Consider the following 19,434-nt stretch of genomic DNA (forward strand, 5'->3'; position numbering starts at 1 on the left):
CCAAGAGTTGGATGCTTAACCAACTGAACCATTCAGAAACCCCAAGAGAGAGAATCTTTAGCAGGCTCCACACCCAGAAGGGAGCCCGAAGCAGGGCTTGATCTCATGACCCAGAGATTATTTTATTCTACAGCTTTGCCCTTGCTCTCTTGGTACCATATCCATTTCTCATAAGTTAAAAGAAGTTTCTGTATCAACCATGTATGGCTTACTAAAACAGATTTTTTGTGTCCAAACTCATAAAAAATAAAAATGTTTGAAGCCATTTACAGCAAGAACACATGAAATAAACTAGAAATCGAAATGGAATACCACATTCATGGAGAAGACCAAGCACCCAGCTTGCAGTTCTTGGACACCCTGACCTGATTTCTCTTCCTTCTGTTTCTCTGTTTCTCTTTCAATAGTGTATTTTACAGTCTCCTTTGGAGTATGGAGAATAGTCAGAAAATGTTCTCAGAATTTATCTCCTCTCGGTGTATTGCTAGACACTGGGGAAGGAAAAGCCTGTTACAAAGGTATCAGGCATTCTTAGGGGGTCCATGTGAGAACTTTACCCAGGCTTATGGGAAGGTGCTAGATGTTGCAATATTCCAAGATGCCATGAGAAGATAAGGCAGTAGGAACCGGACGTCTCCCCAGGATAATATCTCTTAATCTGGGACAAATGGCTTCTTCCACCCACCACTGTTTATATGCTACTGGTATGTAGGGCTAGATGGTGACAGAGAAGGGGAGCTGGACATCAGAGAATGGGCTAGCATGTGTAGGCTTAGATCATACAAAACTCTTTGTAAAAGTTGGTTCCTCAGAACTATGACTCCAGGATGCCACTGTGCCTTCTTGTGAATTCTTAAGTCTCGTGAGAACTTGCAAGTCATGGATGGAAGTGAGGTTAGGTGTTTGGGCTCTGCAGTCAAAACTGCTAGCTTCAAATTCTGTTTCTTACTTGTCCTCTCACGTTGGCCTTAACTTCATGTCTCAGTTTCTTCAAGAGCAAATTGGGATGATTGAGCTCATTTCATTGGGTTGTTCTTGATTTAAATTAGATAATCTCTGATTTCGGTTCCTAACACAGAGCTCCTAAATCTCTTACAATTTCCCCAGGCAAAAGGAGTGTCTTTTGTTCTAACGAGGCAACTCTTGGTGACTCTTGGTAGACCCCTAGATAGCTTCCGGATGAGGCTGGTCACCAGAAACACAAAGCCATGATTAGGTACTTGGAACTTTCAGCCCCCACCCATCCTCTGGGAAGAATGAAGGGGCTGGAGATTGAGTTAATGATCAATCATGTCTCTGCAACGGAGCCTCCATAAAAATCCTAGAAGTATGGGGTTCAGAAAGGTTCTGGGTTAGTGAACACATTTATAAGCAGGGACGGTGGTGCATCCCAAATCCATGGACCTCGCCCTATTCTCTTTATCCGGTTGGTCATTCTTTATCATATAACCTTTAGAGTAAACCTTTATAATCAACCATTAAACATAAGGGTTTCCCTGAGATCTGTAAGCCATTCTAGCATATTACCGAACCCAAGCAGGGGATCATGAGAATCTAGATTTATAGTCAGTTGGTCAGAAATACAGGTGATAACCTGGAACTTGATAGCATCAGAAGGTGGGGGCCGTCTTGTGGGACCGAGCCCTTAACTTGTGGGATCTGATGCTGCAGGGTCAGAATTGAGTTAAATTGTAGGGCATCCAGCTGGTGTAAGAGAATTGCTTGATGTGTGGAAAGCCCACACATATGACATCAGAAGTGAAGCGTGGTAGTCGAGTGAGAGTAAAGAAAGACAGAGAGAAGAGTACATTTTCCTTTCTAGCATCTGACAAAGTTCATGGCTCATGATTACATGCTCAATAAATGTTAATGATAATCACTGGGCTTTGTCTTCCCCATGGGCCTCCCAGAGGCCATGGCTATTAACAAATAGATAGCTTTTGGGTACTTTTGATGTGACCTATAGAGGGTGTTAAGAATACCAACAGTGCAGGGCAAATTCTATACTTCCTCCTTCCTGGGGCCACCTTCTGTCTAAAATACTCTCCTGGGGACCCCTGGGTGGTTCAGTCAGTTAAGCGTCTGCCTTTCGTTCAGGTCATAATCTCAGGGTCCTGGGATCAAGCCCCGCATTGGGCTCTCTGCTTGGTGGGGAGTCTGCTTCTCCCTCTGAGCACTTGCTTGCCCACTCTCTCTCTCTCAAATAAATAAATAAAATCTTTAAGAAAATAAAATAAAGTGCTATTCTGTCCATCTCCCACTCAAGTTTTGCAAAGTACACATATCTTTGAGATCACAGCTCAAGGGTGACTTCAGTAAGAAAAGTCACGGACCTCCCAGTCTAGTCATATCCCCTTCCTACACCTTTTCTTTATGAAATTCACCGGAAGTGTAATTTTATAATTTTTTACATAGGTATTTCATTTGTATTGGCTTTCCAACAAAAGTGCGGGCCCCAAGAGGGCAAGGCCCTACTACTCTTTTTTGCTCACGTCTCTATCTCCAGGATCTAGCATAGTGCCTGGCAAACAGCAGGAATTTAAAAAACATGTTTTGAAGATGAATATCACTCATGGAATCATCCATAAATATAAGTTCTTTTTGTTGGACTTTAATATTTATGTATTTTTTAAAGATTTTATTTATCTATTTGAGAAAGAGAGAGAGAGTGAGAGAGAGCATGAGCGGGAAGGAGCAGGAGAAGCAGGCTCCCTGGCTGAGCAGAGAGCCCAAAGTGGGGCTCAATCCCAGGACCCTGGGATCATGACCTGAGCCCAAGGCAGATGCTTAACTGACTGAGCCTCCCAAGCACCCCTAGACTTTAATATTAAACAAATAATAACTTTGTAGTTGACAGATATGCTTTAATGTATTACAATAGACTTTTAATGGGTGTTGGCAGCATAGAGTGGAAGCTTGTGTTCTCTGGTAAAATCCTAGTACTCTGACCTTCTGATCTGCTGGCAGCGGTGACCTTAAAAAGTATGAGTTCCAAATAGAAGGTATATTTGAGACGAGCCACTCTCTCCAAGTTTCCTACCGTGCTAACCCTGAGGGCAACCAGCAAGCAATCAGGGATTGCTGACCTCCATATAGTTTAATTACCTTGTGTTGTCTGCAAATTTTGATAACTGCTCTTATGGTGAAATAATCTTGTGTGCACTTTCTATTTCACTTAGAAATAATATTTTTTAATTGTTCTAAGAAATGAACTATGTCCACTTCAGTAGGCTCTGTTTACTCTGATGGCCTAGTGTTTCTGGCTGATCTCCAATAACACGGAGCCTGAAGCATCCCAGTGCTTTTCAGAGCTAAATGGCTAGCCTTTTATTTTGCTTCTCAGCAGACAAGATTATCTCATCAAAGAGAATATTTATTAATAAGTTGGCATTTGTATTGTCCTAAATGGCTCCCAAATGAGCCAGGAGAATTAAAGATAGAAGAACTTCCAATTCTTTCTAATTCACCCACAAGAGACCATTGAATGGATCCTTCCTAACATGAGGCTATTAATAAGAGGGGGAACGGTGTTTATTTACTGGGTACCAGCAGACAAAGGAATAAGGAACAGCACCAATAACCTCATTCTCCCTAATTGCTCACGCTTCTCCCAGCAGTGTTCTCCCTCAGGATGGCGGTGGCTAGAAGTACTGAGAGTGGCCCCTCCTGACCTACAGACTGTTCCTGGGCTATTTTTAGAAGGAATAAAGCCACTGATTTATGTATGGTCTCAGGATACCATCTGAACAAGCAGGATGCACCAGCAGGAGCTCATGCCCAGAGCACCCAGTCTCCTCTGCCGCTGAACCATCCCCCTTTCCCACATAAACAAACTAACACTTGCACGCCCCTTCTCATCTCTCAGGGCATGACTATCACAAACAAGAACTTTCAGACTTTCTTAATGAAGGCTTGGACTCTTGTGAATTTGGTTATTGTGAGTCAACTCTCGGAGTCTGATCCTCTTTGGTACACTGACAGGGCTTAGACTCTGGACTGGGAGGCCCCTGTTTGGGCATGTGACCAACTTCCCTGCATGTCATCCTCCATTTATTTAGATGCAACCATAACAATGACAACATTCTGTATATTTTAATAACCACTGTCCTGCTAGGAAAAGGTAGTGATGGTTTCTTTCCATTTGGAAATTTATTGTCTCTAAAAAGGGGGTCTTGTCAACCCAAAGCTATCCTGTGAGCACACTGTGGAATTGTTACCTGGAGTAGGCCCCTCAAAGATGGTTAAGAACCTTGCACTTCCCTGAAATAAGAACATGTTTGCCTTGGCAGAATTCCCAGGCCCAATCAGCAGTTGCAAAGATCAAGAAGAAAGGAGCATGTTTTCAAAGAATTTTCTTGTTCTGTCTTTAAAGTACATGCTCCAGATAAAATATTGCAGGTACTTCACGACAGAAGACTACGCTGGGAGAAGCTCTAGTTAATGCGAAGTTCCTCGGTTGATGAGGAAAATGGGTCTAGTGGAAGACTGAGGTGTTCTCTGCAGAGAAACAATGGGCCTCCTTGAAGCTCCCCCTGTTAGAGACCAGCCCATTCCTGTGACCAAATTAGATGTATTAAGGAATAGATTGTTAAAAAGGGATTCAGCTGCAGTAATTAAGAGGGCAAAGAGTTTGAAGAAGAGGAACAAATAGTGAACAATACATGCAACAATATTCTTCCTTGCTAGTAATCAAGAAAAAAAATTCCACAGAAGTACATTCCGTTTGACCCATCTCAAAAAAAGAAAGCTATATTTAAAATAATATCCTCTATTGCTGATGCGATTGTGATAAAATTGAGGTGAGAATAGAAATGAAGACAAGAATACCATTTGGAGGGGTGCCTGGGTGGCTCAGTCAGTTGAGCGTCTGACTCTCGATTTTGGTTTAAGCCATGATCTTAGGGTCATGGGATCAAGCCCCACATCGGACTCTGTGCTGGACGTGGAGCCTGCCTGGGATTCTCTCTCTTCCTCTCCCTCTGCCCTTCTCCCCGCTCCCTGAAATAAACAAATAAATCTTAAAAAAAAAAAAAAAAAGAATACCATTTGGAAAAACAGAGTGGTCATAACTAGCCATAGTCATTCATTTAGTATACAATTCAATGGTTTTTAATATATTTACTGTATATGTAAAATGTTTATATTGTACAATCATTGCAACAATCTAGAAACAGTCTTGAAGATATTAATATCCTTGAAATCATTCCTGTGTCAGTAAGTAATAATACTAGTCGTTATCCCCATTGAGTACTAACTCAGGACCAAGAATTTTACATGTAATGTATCTCTCAATTCTCTCAACAATCCTATGAGGAAGGTGGTATTAATGACCCTATTTTATTTTATTTTATTTTATTTTATTTTTTAAAAAGATTTTATTTATTTATTTATTTGACGGAGAGAGAGAGAGCACAAGCAGGGTGAGCAGCAGGCAGAGAGAGAGGGAGAAGCAGACTCCCTGCTGAGCAGGCCCCCCCCATGCGGGACTCGATCCCAGGACCCTGAGATCATGACCTGAGCCAAAGGCAGACACTCAACCGACTGAGCCACCCAGGCACCCCAGTGACCCTATTTTAGAAAGGAAACACTGAGACAGAGAAGTAATTTGCCCAAAGTATCACAGATAGTCCTAGAACTAGTGTTAAAAAACAGACATTCTCTTTCGAGAACCTGCACTCCTAAGTACTACACTGTAAGGTAATGGTACAATGGAAGTAAAATCTCCATGTAGGAAGAACCAATTGCAAAATTCTGTGAGGTCCAAAAATGAGTACATCATAGATTTCATACATTGTGGTAGGCCTACCACCCATCCACAACAGGGAAAGTAGAGCCCGGAGAGTCAAAGAGAATGTTTCGGAGAGTCTGCAGCAGGGTATAGTGGCTATTGGATGAACCAATGAACCAGCAGAACCCGTGCCATGGTCAGTGTCTGATCCCAAAGGATCATCAGTTGCTTCATAGCCAGGGCCAAGCTCCATGTCTCCACTCCCAGTGCTTTCCCAGTGCCTGTGGGAAGCGAAGGCTTCTCCTCCCTGGGTGAGCCACAGGCAAATGACTCTAGAATCAGGCTCCATCTGAGCTGCAGACCTTGGCCTTGAAGTTGTTCCCCACGGACAAAATTCTGATGGTGCCTTCTGTGTTTGCAAAAGGTTGGAAAGACATCTGCATGTGGACAAAAGCTGGAAGATGGTATGCGAAAATAAAAATATTTGCAATGTTTGCTGGGAGAATTATGAAGTTACTTGTATAAAAAATTTTTTTCAGGGCACCTGGGTGGCTCAGTCAGTTAAGTGTCTGCCTTCAGCTCAGGTCATGATCCCAGGGTCCTGGGACTGAAACCCGCATCGGGCTCCCTGCTCAGGGGGGAAGCCTGCTTCTCTCTCTCCCTCTGTCTGCCGCTCACCCTGCCCGTGCTCTTTCCCTCTCCCTCTCTGTCAAATAAATAAAATCTTAAAATTTTTTTTTCAATATTGTTATACTGACTTTTCAACAACATTTTGTTTTAAGAAAGGGGATCTTGGGGGCGCCTGGGTGGCTCAGTCGTTAAGCGTCTGCCTTTGGCTCAGGTCACGATCCCAGTGTTCTGGGATGGAGCCCCGCATGGGACTCTCTGCTCAGCAGGAAGCCTGCTTCTCCCTCTCCCTCTGCCTCTGCTTGTGCTCCCTCTCTCACGCCTCTCTCTCCCTGTCAAATAAATCAATAAAATATTAAAAAAAAAAAGAAAGGGGATCTTGACCTTCACTTTGACGTTCTTAAGACAAAAGTCAAATCAGTTGAGGCTTTAGCGCTGGCCGTACCCAACCCACACCCTAGACCTTGGCAAGAATTCGTCTTCTAGAGAATATCTTGGTTAGGACTATTTAATTGTTCTAATTTCTGGGGGTACAGCAAAGCATAAAATGAACAAAGTCCCTGTTCTCTAAGAGTTTACATTCTAGAACTGCATTGCCCAGTACAATAGCCACTGGCTACATGAGGCTATTTAAATTTAAATTAATGAAAAAGCAATACAATTTAAAATTTATTTTCTCTGTTGCACCAGCCACATTTCAACTGCTTAAGTCATTTGGCCACTAGTGGCTACTGTACTAGATAGCTTGGATATAAAAACATTCCCTTCACTGCAGAAAGTTCTATTGGTCAGCACTATTTTAGAGAAAGGAGTCTGACAATAAGCAAGTAAACAAGAATGGACAAGAATAGAAATTACTCTGAAGAAAACAAAAGACAATGATGCCATAGAGATGGATGGTCTTTGGGAAAGCGTCTCTGAAGAGCTGACATTTGAGCTGAAAAACTAATAAAAGGAAGGACCCAGTCATGCAAAGATCTGGGGATAGAACGTTCCAGGAGGAGGGAGAGGCAAGTGCCCATGCCCTGAAGTGAGAATGAGCTTGGGGTATTTTGAGAAACAGAAAGATCATTTTGGCCAGAACTTTGTGAGCAAGAAGGAAAGTGGTTCAAGGTGAGTTTGAAGAGCTAGGTGGAGGCAGAAGCTGTGGGGCTTCCGAGGTCATGATGAAGAGCTTGGATTTACCCTCTGCCTATCTTCAGAGGGTGGCTGGTCTTGAGGTTCACAGAGAAGCCAAGACACTTGGCTAGGTTTTTGAGGCTATGAATTGTGCATTCAGGCACCTGAGATCCTGAAGCAGAGCAGAGTTGCAGAGCCCGACCAGGGTTTTAGAAATGAGCAGCAGGTAGTGTCATGAAAGTTGGGCTTGCCAGGACAAACAGGAGTTGCGGGACCCGCTAGCAGCATTCAGAATCCCATTACTGGATCAGGTGCTGGACTCACTTGGGCAAGCTGGTGCTTTCATGGGGCCATAGAGAGATCCTCCTTGCCTTCCTCCTGAAAGGATGATAGATCTAAGGTTATACCCACTTAGTTGATTCCACCCTAAGAAAAAACCTTTTGGTTGTTAAAGGGACAGAGCATGGTTCAGGTGAGCACAGGAGAAGCTGGGAGTGGGGAAGGGAAGTCACATCCCCTCATCCTGAAGCATTCAAAGATACAACTATCTTCTACTGTTATCTGAGACCCATTCATCTAATCACTCAACAAATACTGTTTACTTATACTACTTGTGCCATAACACAAGTCATTGAGTGTTAGAGATACAGCAGTAAACAAGACAAAGTTCTTGTTCGTGAGAAGCTTACAAAGCAGGTAACTAATGGATATATAAAACAACAGGAGGAAAATTAAACATGAAAGGAGATAGACAGTGAAAGCATTTGTTTTGCATATATTGTTTGGGGAAAGCTCTACACAGGTAATGATTGAATGCAGTTTGGAATGAAGAGAGTTTAAGCTAGGCAAATGCTTGGAGGAAAAGCATTCCAGGCAGAAGGAACAGCAGATCTCTGGAGGGGGAAATCTGCTTTGTGGGCTCATGGAAAGGCAGGAGGCCAGTATACTGGAGCCCAGTAAAGACAAGGAGAGCAGCGAGAGCTGCAGCCTCAGACTTGAGGCTGGAGACTAGGTACAGATAATGACAGACAACGATGGTAACAGTGGAGGTGGTGAGAAGTTGTCAGATACTGAGTGTATTTTGCTGATGGGATTGGATGTGGATTATAAGTGAAAGAGAGGAGGGAAGGATGACTCCTGTTTTTGGTCTCAACAACTGGCTGAATGTAACGTCATTTACAGAGACAGAAAACCCTGGGAGAGGCAGAGTTTTTTGTGGGGTAGGGAGGGTTGTGGTAGGTAGTTCATTTTAGACATGTTAAATTTGCAATGACTGTTGAGCAATCAAGTAGAAATGCTGAGGAGGCAGCTGAAAATACATGTTCGGAGTCTGGGGAAAGGCCTGGAAGCATGAATATACAAGTGTTCAGTATAGAGATTGTATTTATTTCTTCATTTATTTTTTTAAAAAGAATTTATTTATTTGACAGAGCAAGAGAGAGAAAGAACACAAACAGGGGGAGTGGCAGGCAGAGGGAGAGGGAGAAGCAGGCTCCCCACTGAGCAGGGAGCCTAACGGGGGCTCGATCCCAGGACCCTAGGATCATGACTGAGCTGAAGGCAGACACTTCACCAACTGAGCCACCCAGGCGCTCCCATTTATTTTTATTATGGAAAAATTTGAAACATATACAAAAGTAGAATAATATGATGAATATCTGTGTACCCATCACCTACCTTTATCAATGATTAATATTTTGTTATTTTGTCCCACCCCTCCTCATTCCTCCTGGGGCTAGAGTATTTTATTTTTTCTTATTTTATTTTTAGGCTTATTTATTTAAGTAATCTCTAACCCTAGTGTTGGGCTCTAATTCACAACCCTGAGATCAAGAGTCACACACTCTTCTTTTTTTTTTTTTTTAAGATTTTATTTATTTATTTGACAGAGATAGAGACAGCCAGTGAGAGAGGGAACACAAGCAGGGGGAGTGGGAGAGGAAGAAGCAGGCTCATAACGGAGGAGCCTGATGTGGGACTCGATCCCAGAACGCTGGGATCACGCCCTGAGCTGAAGGCAGACGCTTAACCGCTGTGCCACCCAGGCGCCCCAAGAGTCACACACTCTTCTAACTGAGCCAGCCAGGTATACCCCAAGGCTGGAGTATTTCAAAACAAATTCTGGATATTTACTGTTCTCCCTGTAAATACTTCAGTATGTAATAGACTGTTTCTAGTTATGGGGACAAATGATATTACCCAGGGAATATGTATAAATAGAGAAGAGTTATGAGGACCAATTCATGACATTTTTCCTTTAGAAGTTAGGAAGAACAAGCTAAGGGGACTGAGAAGGAGCAGCAGGCAGGTGCAGGAAAGGTGTGGGGAGCATGCGGTCTTGGATGCCAAGTGAAAAGTGGGTTTCAAGAAGGAGGGTGGGATCAATTGTGCCAAATGCTATTGAGAAGCTGAGAGACATGAGGACTGCAAGGTAACCCTTGGATTCAGCAAAGTGGCAATTATCAGTGACCTTGATGAGAGCCGTTTAGTGGAGTTATAAGCATTTGAGCTTGATTGAAATGTGTTCAAGAGAAAATGAGAGGAAAGGCAACAGAGACTTGAAGTACATACAACTTTACAAGGGATCTTTTTTCCAAAAAAGAGGATCTGGGAAATAGGGCAATAACCAGAGGAAGGTGCAAAGTTCAAAAGAGGTACATTTTTATGATAGGAGAAATTACAGTCTATTTATACCCTCATGGAAACAGTCAAGTAGGGAGGGACATTCTGATGATGTACAAGTGAAAGGTAAGTCATGGAATAGGTAAGAGAAATGGGATCTAGGGTATGGGATCTAGGGTTTTCGATCACTCATTTCAGTAGCTATTGGAAATTCTGAAGACCCCAGGGCTTGCCTCTTGTGGTTGGGTCCTAGACAGAGGCATGCCCTCTTCCCTATCAACATTGGTTCCAGGGAATGAACATCTTTGCCTGGAAAATGGCTGGGGCTTGTTGTTGAGATAGACAGGTTCCTCTCCCACTAAGTGGGGTCATTTGGATATGTCCCATCCATTATGGAGTCTACATCTACCCAGTGACTCCCCATGCAAGTAGTTCCTGTGCCCAGCCCCAGCTATACAAGAGATGAGGGTTCCCCAAGAATTGGTAATACAGTAGACCAGATATTAAGAATAGAAAACATTTTTGTCTTCCTTTGTAGCATTCATTTTGTCCAAGGAAGCTGATTCTAACTCACAAGTGAAGCGTATCAGTATGTACTTAGCCACAGTGATAGGTCTAGGGGAAGGTTTGTGATCTAATACAATCCAATCATACGCTTTTTAGGAATGCTAGACCAAAGACTCCCAGTTTTCTGCAAGATGTGAAAGAGAAAGTGTGTAACCCTGAAAGTATAGGTATCAATGTTGGGACAACAGAAGTCAGGGTTTTTGTTGTTGTTTTTAAAAAGTATTTTTTAAAAAGTAATCTCTACATCCAACATGGGGTTTGAACTCACGACTTTGAGATCAAGTTGCCTGCTCTACTGACCGAGCCAGCCAGGCACCCCCCAAAAAAGTTAGTTTTAATGAAGCCAACATTTTAGAAGGCAGAGACCAAGGGATGACATGAAATTAGATCTTTGTTGAGCTGTTGGAAAAAAGCCTTGCCTGAAGTTAAATATCAAGTTTTAGCATAGCTCTAAAAATTTTTCAGATATGTGGGATAATACATTTCTTTTATTGCTCAAGCCAGTTCAGGTTGGATTTTCCATTACTTGCAACCAAAAGCATCCTGACTGAAGCACAAAGACAGGCACAGTCCTCTACTGGGTTATTCATTTATTAAACATGTTCATATGCCAATTTTCTATCAAGTTCATGCCATGCACTAGGAAACCCTTCTGTGAAAGGCTGTTGGCCTTTTGTTCTTTGTGTGAGCTCTAGTCTCTTATCTCTTCTCAGAGCTGCCACCTCCTGCCTTCACAGCATGGGACTTTCTCCAGCCAATTTTGTCTGAAAAGTAGGCTTACCTTCCCAGCTTTTCTTGTCTTGGTCACCGTGTCAGTTGGGGATCAGTCAGGGAAACAAACTACTCTAGATATTTTAAGCAGGAAAGAATTTATTTCAGGAAAACAGCTGTTTTACCAAACCATTAGAAGAGCTGGAGGATTGAAAGTCAGAGAAAGTTATCCTTTGCTCTCAGACTTGCCACTAGATTTCAGAGCCAGAAGTTTTAGGTGAGCAATTTGTGGGAAATTACCTGGAAACCACTGCAAAACCTCTTATCTCCTTGCTGCTGCCTGAGGAACAATCATGCATAGCTTCTGCTTCTTGTTTTCTACTCATATCTCTTCTGAATGCCTTTCATTGGCTGGCACTAACCTGAACTTCACTGGGAAGGGATTTTGGAAAATGTAGACTCCAAATTTCCAGTACTTATGATGTGGGATAGCACAGAGGAGGGTGAATTTCCAATAGACAATCTGGCAAAGGAAGACAATCCACCAGAGGAAGAACCCAACTGCTTCCTTCTAAAGGATTGTCTGCTAATGACAGCATAAGAGGATTTGCCTGAAGCAGGCTACTGGAGAGAATATTTAGCCTGACAAAAAGCAGATCAGTTCTGCATAAAAGGTAGTGTGGGTGGGGGAACAACAGCTTTGTTCAGGGATGATTCATGCAGTGTACTCCACCCTCAAAATGGAGTCAGTTCTGTCACTGGACGCCCTGCCTACTCCCCAGGCAACCTACAAAGAAGCCTGCCTGATGATATGATGCATACCTCCTGTTCACATGGATTCAAGGTTAAGGGACAGGTCTACTGAAAAAAGCACACAAGCAGAGGAACCTCCAGTTAGCTCTCTCCATAGCGTATGAGTAGGCAACCCAGCATCCAAAAAGAAAAAAAACAAACAAGCAAACAAACAAGTTCTCCATAAAGGAACGAGACTTGTCATCATTAGTAATGACTGTCTTTAAAGTTGTGAGAAAAAAATTACTGGAACCCAGAATTGTCAAGGAGAAATAGAGCTGGACACTAGTTAAAGGTACAAAGACAGATTTTATTCAGTACTATTGCAATAGAGCAAAGAGGCTTCGGTAAAACAGGAGCAACTCCAAAGGCAGCAAAGAGAGCTGGTGATTTATGGGCAATGAGCAGAGCAAGGGGAGACGGTGGATGGAAAATTACTAAGAGAACCTCAGGGGATTCTTTATTCTTTTTATTTTCTTAAGATTTTATTTTTAAGTAATCTCTATACCCAACTTCAGGCTCCAACTACCCTGGGAGCAACAGTCGCAAGCTCTACTGACTGAGCCAGCCAGGTGCCCCGAGGGTAGGGGGATTCTTGATAAACTTGTCTAACAGGATTCTTTAGACATCAAGGGTGTGGAATGAGGAACTTGATCAAATATCAATGGTAATTGGCTATCAATGGAATTTAAAAAAAAAGATATCAATGGAATTCTTGCCAAACTGACTAAGTAGGATTCTTGCTAAAACTGGACTGTGCAGGCAGAAGACAGATCCCAAGAATGAGGCACAGTCAAAAACAGGGATCAAGGGAGTCTGTCTGAAGTCTGGTCAGGGAGAGAAACTTTATCAGAATTCTATACCTAGCCAAACTGCCAACTGAATGTGAGAGAAAATAAGAAATGTGTAGGAGCTCAAAATGCTTAATATCGAATTCTGTGGAAAAAAAAATTTACTCATAGATGGTGTGGAGAACAAAGCAAAAGTAGAAAAAAATTATATTTCCTTACAACTTGTAGCCCATTGATAAGTACTTGAGATAGGCAGAGTATCTCTTCCTCAAGGGGCTCAACTGCCTCAATGTTAATACTTTGCTAAGGGCAAAAGGCAGCCTTCGCTTGGACATTAGCCTGACCACCAGGATCCTGTGAAAATCCCTTTGGAAACTTCCTTTATCTCTACGCCCCAGGATATATGTTAGCAATCATCCTCCATGCATATGGCCCCCTGATATACACCTGAAAGGTCTCATGACAAAAGTTTTACTAGACAGTCATAAACGACTTGTCCTAACAACAGCTAGCCCCTCAAGGTCCTGGAAACCTTGTTTCCAAATTCCTTAGAGACTGACACTATCCCTATTGCGCTTCCAACATAATCGGTCACTCCTCACAATCCCAGTGCAGCTCTCTTCTGCCCACAGGTCCTGTCCCCATGCTTCAATAAAACCACCTTTTTTGCACTGAATATATCTCAAGAATTTTTTCTTGACCATTTGTTCCCAAACCTGCCAATATTTCACATCGATAGATAAACTCCAGCAAAATGTAAACAGAATCGAAGAAAGATGACCATGGGGGATTCAAGTAATAGAAGTATAAGACCAAAGTTAAAAAAGCTTGGGGAAAAAATAAAAGATCCATAAGATTCTGATACATGGAAGGCTCCCTTTTGAGTTGCAAAGTTTTAATGACCCAGGAATATATTTTCATCACTAAGGTCTAATCATACTACTTGATTCTACAGTTAATATTTATAAAATTATAATATGTTAAGTGTTCAGTTTTGGTTTTCAATTTTTAGTCAATCAATTCAATTTCAATACAAATTTAGTATTTAATTTAGTCACGAAACTAATATAAATGTTGAGGGGCACCTGGATGGCTCAGTTGTTAAGCGTCTGCCTTCGGCTCTGATCGAGCCCCGCATCGGGTTCCCTGCTCAGCGGGAAGCCTGCTTCTCCCTCTCCCACTCCCCCTGCTTGTGTTCCCTCTCTTGCTGTCTCTCTCTCTGTCAAATAAATAAATAAAATCTTTAAAATAAAAAAAATAATATAAATGTTGGGGCACCTGGGTGGCTCAGTAGGTTAAGCATCTGCCATGGGCTGCCCAGGACCCTGGGATCAAGCCCCCACAACCGGGCTCTCTGCTCAGCAAGGAGCCTGCTTCTCCCTCTCCCGCTCCCCCTGCTTGTGCAGACGCATGCTCTCTCTGATAAATAAATAAAATCTTTAAAGAAGTGTTAAAAATAATATAAATGTTATAACTATTTACAAAAATTAACAAAAATTTAGAGGTGGAGAGGAAAAGTAGAAAGAAGGGGAAATTTGTTAATGTCTCTTTTACTGTGGAGAGATACAGTTTAAAATCAACAAATTATACCGATTGAGGAAATCATGATTTAAGTATCCAGAAAACAAAGCAGCAGAAATCCTAACGGAATTGCCTCTAGGGAGTGAGACCTAATAAGAAATGGGGAGGAAGACACACCTTATTTTCTTTTTCCCGTCCTTTTTAGAATTTAAACATTGTGTGTGTGAGTGTGTCTCTATAGGACAAAAAATATCAAAAGCTTTAAAAGTTGTCTCAATGTTACAAAAAAAGGGGATACTAGTCTTTTCCATTGGGCAAGAAGAAAGCATTTTTCTCAAAAGTTTTAAGGTAGATGGCATGTCTAACACAACTTTTTCACTTTTATGAACCATTTTTGTAGCTCCTAATAGTGAATAGACCAAGAAATCTTTTTTTTTTTAAGATTTTATTTCTAAGTAATCTCTGCACCCATCATGGGGCTCAAACTCACAAACCCCAAGATCAAGAGTTGCCTGCTGTAGCAGCTGAGCGGGCCAAGTGCCCCCAGATCAAGAAATCTTAGTGTTACTTTTGTCCATTGCTGCTACCAGGTCATGGTATCAAGATCTTTTCTTACGGCTCAGATAATGGAAATAGATGGTCTCTCAATCTGAAAGTATTTACTACAGGTGGTCACTTAGTGAAATCTCCGTTCATTTTAGTGAAAAGCCAGTAGACACCTAAATCTGGATTATTAATAAGCATGATGTGTTTTTAATAGCAAGCAATTTAATTAAAAAATTTAATTTATATAAAATAGTTTCATCTCCTGTGTGCAAAAAAAAAAAAAAAAAGGCCTATAATAATAACAAAACACAGCTGAAACCTCTGAGCCTTCAGATAGTACTCCATGTTCCCACTGTTCCTTGTCTATTTGGGGAATAGATACATATCTTACTAACTTTCAGTACTCTTTGAAGTCACACTGGAACTCAGGCTTTTCAAGTTCTCACTTACTGTTACAGGATTAATAAGCTTCAGAGGCTGTTTATTAAAATAACAACTTGGCATTGACTTAAACTGAAAGAACTTCACTTGTCTCTCACTAAATGGTTCCTCTTCAAACCAAACCCAGAGGAAGTAAGAACTCTGTTGGTACTTGTCCACATGGATACTTTGAACTACTTGATTAAACAATGCTTGGGTTGGGGGTGATTGTTGCAATCTCTTTGTGGCTTTCATTTGCCTTTATTGTGATTACTTCAAGCCTTCTTTCCACATCAATAATTCCATTTCCAGCCATGTCTGGTCTACTCCTTGCCGTTTTGATGTATTTATTAGCTCTAAAATGATATTGCTTTGCTTTTGGCTTTATAGGATGTGCAATTTCCCTATTCATCTCTTTCAGTTGTTTAATTGTCTCCTTTTTGAGTTCTTACTCTACTGAGCTTATTTTCTTTTTAGGTTATTCTACAGCTCAAAGCACTTGGGGTGATGTTTTTCATTTCTCAACCTGCCTCCTGAATTCCTTGCTACTTTATCTGAAATGGACTTGGTTTTCCAAATGAACTGCAGCTTGAAGATTGCTATTTTATGTTGTATGCACTTTTTCTATGATTTATAAGCTTGTCTGAAAGAGAGGAGGGCAGAACTCCGGGGAAGTGGTATGCAGCCTTTGTTAGAATACCTACATTCCTCCATGTCTTCTGAAGTTCTAGAAGTCTACTTTAGAGTTCACTCAACTAGGGGTTGTTGTATCCCATTCCTGTACAAAAGAGTCCCAATCCTTGAAACCTCCCGCAATTTAGTATGCTTTTCTGGAGTCCTCACAGCCACCTAAAACACCTAGTCTATTCCCCACTTCTCACTTTACCTTCTCCCCAATAGTCATTTTTACTTTTCCAGAGAGCAGAGGTTGAAGATAAAGAAACTACTTAATTCTCTTTTCTCTTGGAATATATGTGCATATGTATGTGTTAATTCCCAGGATTTTGTGAACCCAACAATATGAATTTTGATGGAATGGAGGCAGGATTGGAAGCCTTGACTTACTCCAGACCAGAATCTTCTATTTCTTTCCTGGACTGCCACTCGTTGACATTTAAGATACTGAGTTGTGACCCTTTGTTTGCTGTGGACAAAGTTTTTTTTTTTTTTTTTTAATTTGACAGAGAGAGACAGTGAGAGAGGGAACACAAGCAAGGGGAGTGTGAGAGGGAGAAGCAGGCTTCCCCGCTGAGCAGGGAGTCCAATGGATGCTGGGCTTAATCTCATGACCTGAGCCGAAGACAGACGCTTAACGGCTGAGCCACCCAGGCACCCCTGAAATTTTAACTTTCTTGGGTATTGGCAGAAACAGAGTCTATAAGAAAACTTATCAAGTACCATAATTTTTAATGTATATATACATTACACATTTTTCATTATACATTTGATGTATGTATATTTTAATTTTTTCTGATTATAAAAAGTTATGTACCTATACATATATCAAATAATTACGTTGTACACCTTAAGCTAATACAATGTTGTATGTCAATTATATCAATAAAACTGGGGAAAAAAGCCTGGGGAAAAATAAAATAAACGTTATGTATCTTTTGTTGTAAAAATTAAAACCATACAAAGTATAAAAAGTAAAAAGTGGTGGGGCGCATGGATGGCTCAGTAGGTTAAGCGGCTGCTGACTCTTGGTTTCAGCTCAGGTCGTGATCTCAGTGTGACATCAAGCCCGAGTCAGGCTCTGCGCTCAGTACAGAATCTGCTTCTTGCCTTCTCTCTCTGCCCCTCCTTCCCCCACTTGCATGCACGCGTGCTCTCTCCCTCTCTCTCAAATAAAGAAATAAATCTTAAAAAAAAAAAAAGTAAAAAGTGGTGCTCGCTTCAGCAGCACATATAATAAAATGGGAACAAAACAGAGGACATTAGCATGGCCCCTACACAAGGATGACTCGCAGATTGGTGAAGTTTTCAAAAAAAAAAAAAAAAAAGTGGGGATACCTGGGTGGCTCAGTAGGTTGAGCGGCTGCTTTCGGCTCAGGTCATGATCCTGGGATCGAGTCCCGCCTCGGGCTCCTTGCTCAGTGGGGAGCCTGCTTCTCCCTCTGTCTGTCACTCCCCCTGCTCGGGATCTCTGTCTCTCTCTGACAAATAAATAAAATCTAAAAAAAAAAAAAAAAAAGAATAGTGAAAACTCTGTTTTCTCATCAGTGCTTTAGCCGTTCAGTGAAAATTAGAAATTCAGTGAAAATCTAGAATAGATGTTTTAAGAACAGCTGTATTATGGTAGGTTTTACATACAATAAAATTCACCCATTTCATGTGCATGATCCAATGATTTTTAGTAAATATAGAACGGTGCAACCATCGCCACAACATACATACTTTTTGCAAAAATGAATAGTAGCTTTCTTTGTTCCTATTTAACCTAGTCTCCCAATTCTACAAAAGGGGCGCCTGGCTGAATCAGTCAGTGGAGCATGCAACTCCGGATCTCAGGGTCACGAGTTCAAGCCCCACATTGGATGTAGAAATTACTTAAACACACACACACACACACACACACACACACACACACACACAAAAGTTTGAAGTGCACTTACCGATGCCCATAGCATGCTCAATGTGGTTAGGAGGCTACTATTGAAAGCTTTTGGGTAGTTCTGTTCCTGCCAGTTGAGCTACCTGACTACCAAATGTCAGTTGGGTTCATTCCACTTTCTTATATCAGTAAAATCTGCTATTGTAATTTAATTAAATTTTGGAAAATTTATGATATGCGAGCATAAAGAAAGAGATGTTTCTATGAAAACTAAGATGAATGCTTTGGAAAGGCTTGTTAAAAGCAAATTGCTAAAAACTTGTTAAATCAGGTATAGATGAGAATTCTAAGAACGGCACACATTTAGAAGAACTTTGCATACGGCTTGCTTCACAAGTGCCTTCCAGTTACTGCTCCACTTTAGAAAGAAATTATGGGTGATTTGTTAAAGGCAAGTACAAATCACTCTAAGAAACATTTCAACCACTGGCCCCATGATCGCAGAAAAAGCCTGAGGCTATCTCAAAAGATTGATGATGCAATTTACATTTACAAGTCTTAAGTTTAAAGAAAACAGAGTGGCTAATAATACACCATAAACTTACTTTTCTTTTCTTTTCTTTTTAAGATTTCATTTATTTATTTGACAGAGAGAGAGAACCAGAGAGCACAAGCGGGAGGGGGGAGGTAAAGCAGAGGGAGAAGGAGAGGCAGGCTCCCCAGTGAGCAGGGAGCCTGATGCGGGATTGATCCCAGGATACCAGGACCCTGACCTGAGCCGAAGGCAAATAAATGCTCAACCGACTGAGCCACCCAGGCGCCCATAAACTTAACCTTTCTTAAGATAAACAAAACCATATACTGTATAATGGCTTAAAATTCTGCATTTTAATAGATTTTTTTCAAGTAACAACTAACCATCAGGCCCAACAGCATCAGATAAAAGGGCTTTAGGTTGGTATGCAACCAGCTTTTCCTTTACAATATATTGAGGACATTTTTCTTTTTTTCCTTCTTTTTTTAAATAAGATTTTATTTATTTATTTTTGCAAGAGAGAGTGAGAGAACGATAAGCATGGGGGGGGAGGGGCAGAGGGAGAAGCGGCTCCCAGCTGACCAGGGAGCCCGATGCGGGGCTCAATCCTAGGACCCTGGGATCATGACATGAACCGAAGATAGACGCTTAACAGACTGAGCCACCCAAGCGCCCTTGAGGACATTTTTCATGTAGCTATACAAAAATCTACCTTATCCTTTATAAAACTCGCCTCATAATACTCCATTGTATAGTGGGTACATCCTAATTTACTTACCAACTTCTCTATTTTGGTAATTTTCTGAAAAAATATTTTGAACAGGGAATCGAGAGGATGAAAGTGGATTAAGATAATGAATCAGGCAACAGCACATTAAGTGGATTAAAGAGAAGGGAATGG

At 41.4% G+C, this 19,434-nt stretch overlaps 1 non-coding gene across 1 annotated transcript; it reads left to right on the top strand.

Moving 5' to 3' along the window:
• Positions 1-17,331: 17,331 nt before the first annotated feature.
• On the top strand, positions 17,332-17,438 carry LOC123776132 (U6 spliceosomal RNA). Its single transcript, XR_006775283.1, has one exon. It is a non-coding gene; the product is annotated as a U6 spliceosomal RNA (small nuclear RNA).
• The last annotated feature ends 1,996 nt before the right edge of the window (positions 17,439-19,434 follow it).

Source organism: Ursus americanus, chromosome 33 (genome assembly GCF_024610735.1).
Source record: "Ursus americanus isolate L20-20 chromosome 33, mUrsAme1.1.p, whole genome shotgun sequence".
NCBI classification, from domain to species: domain Eukaryota; kingdom Metazoa; phylum Chordata; class Mammalia; order Carnivora; family Ursidae; genus Ursus; species Ursus americanus.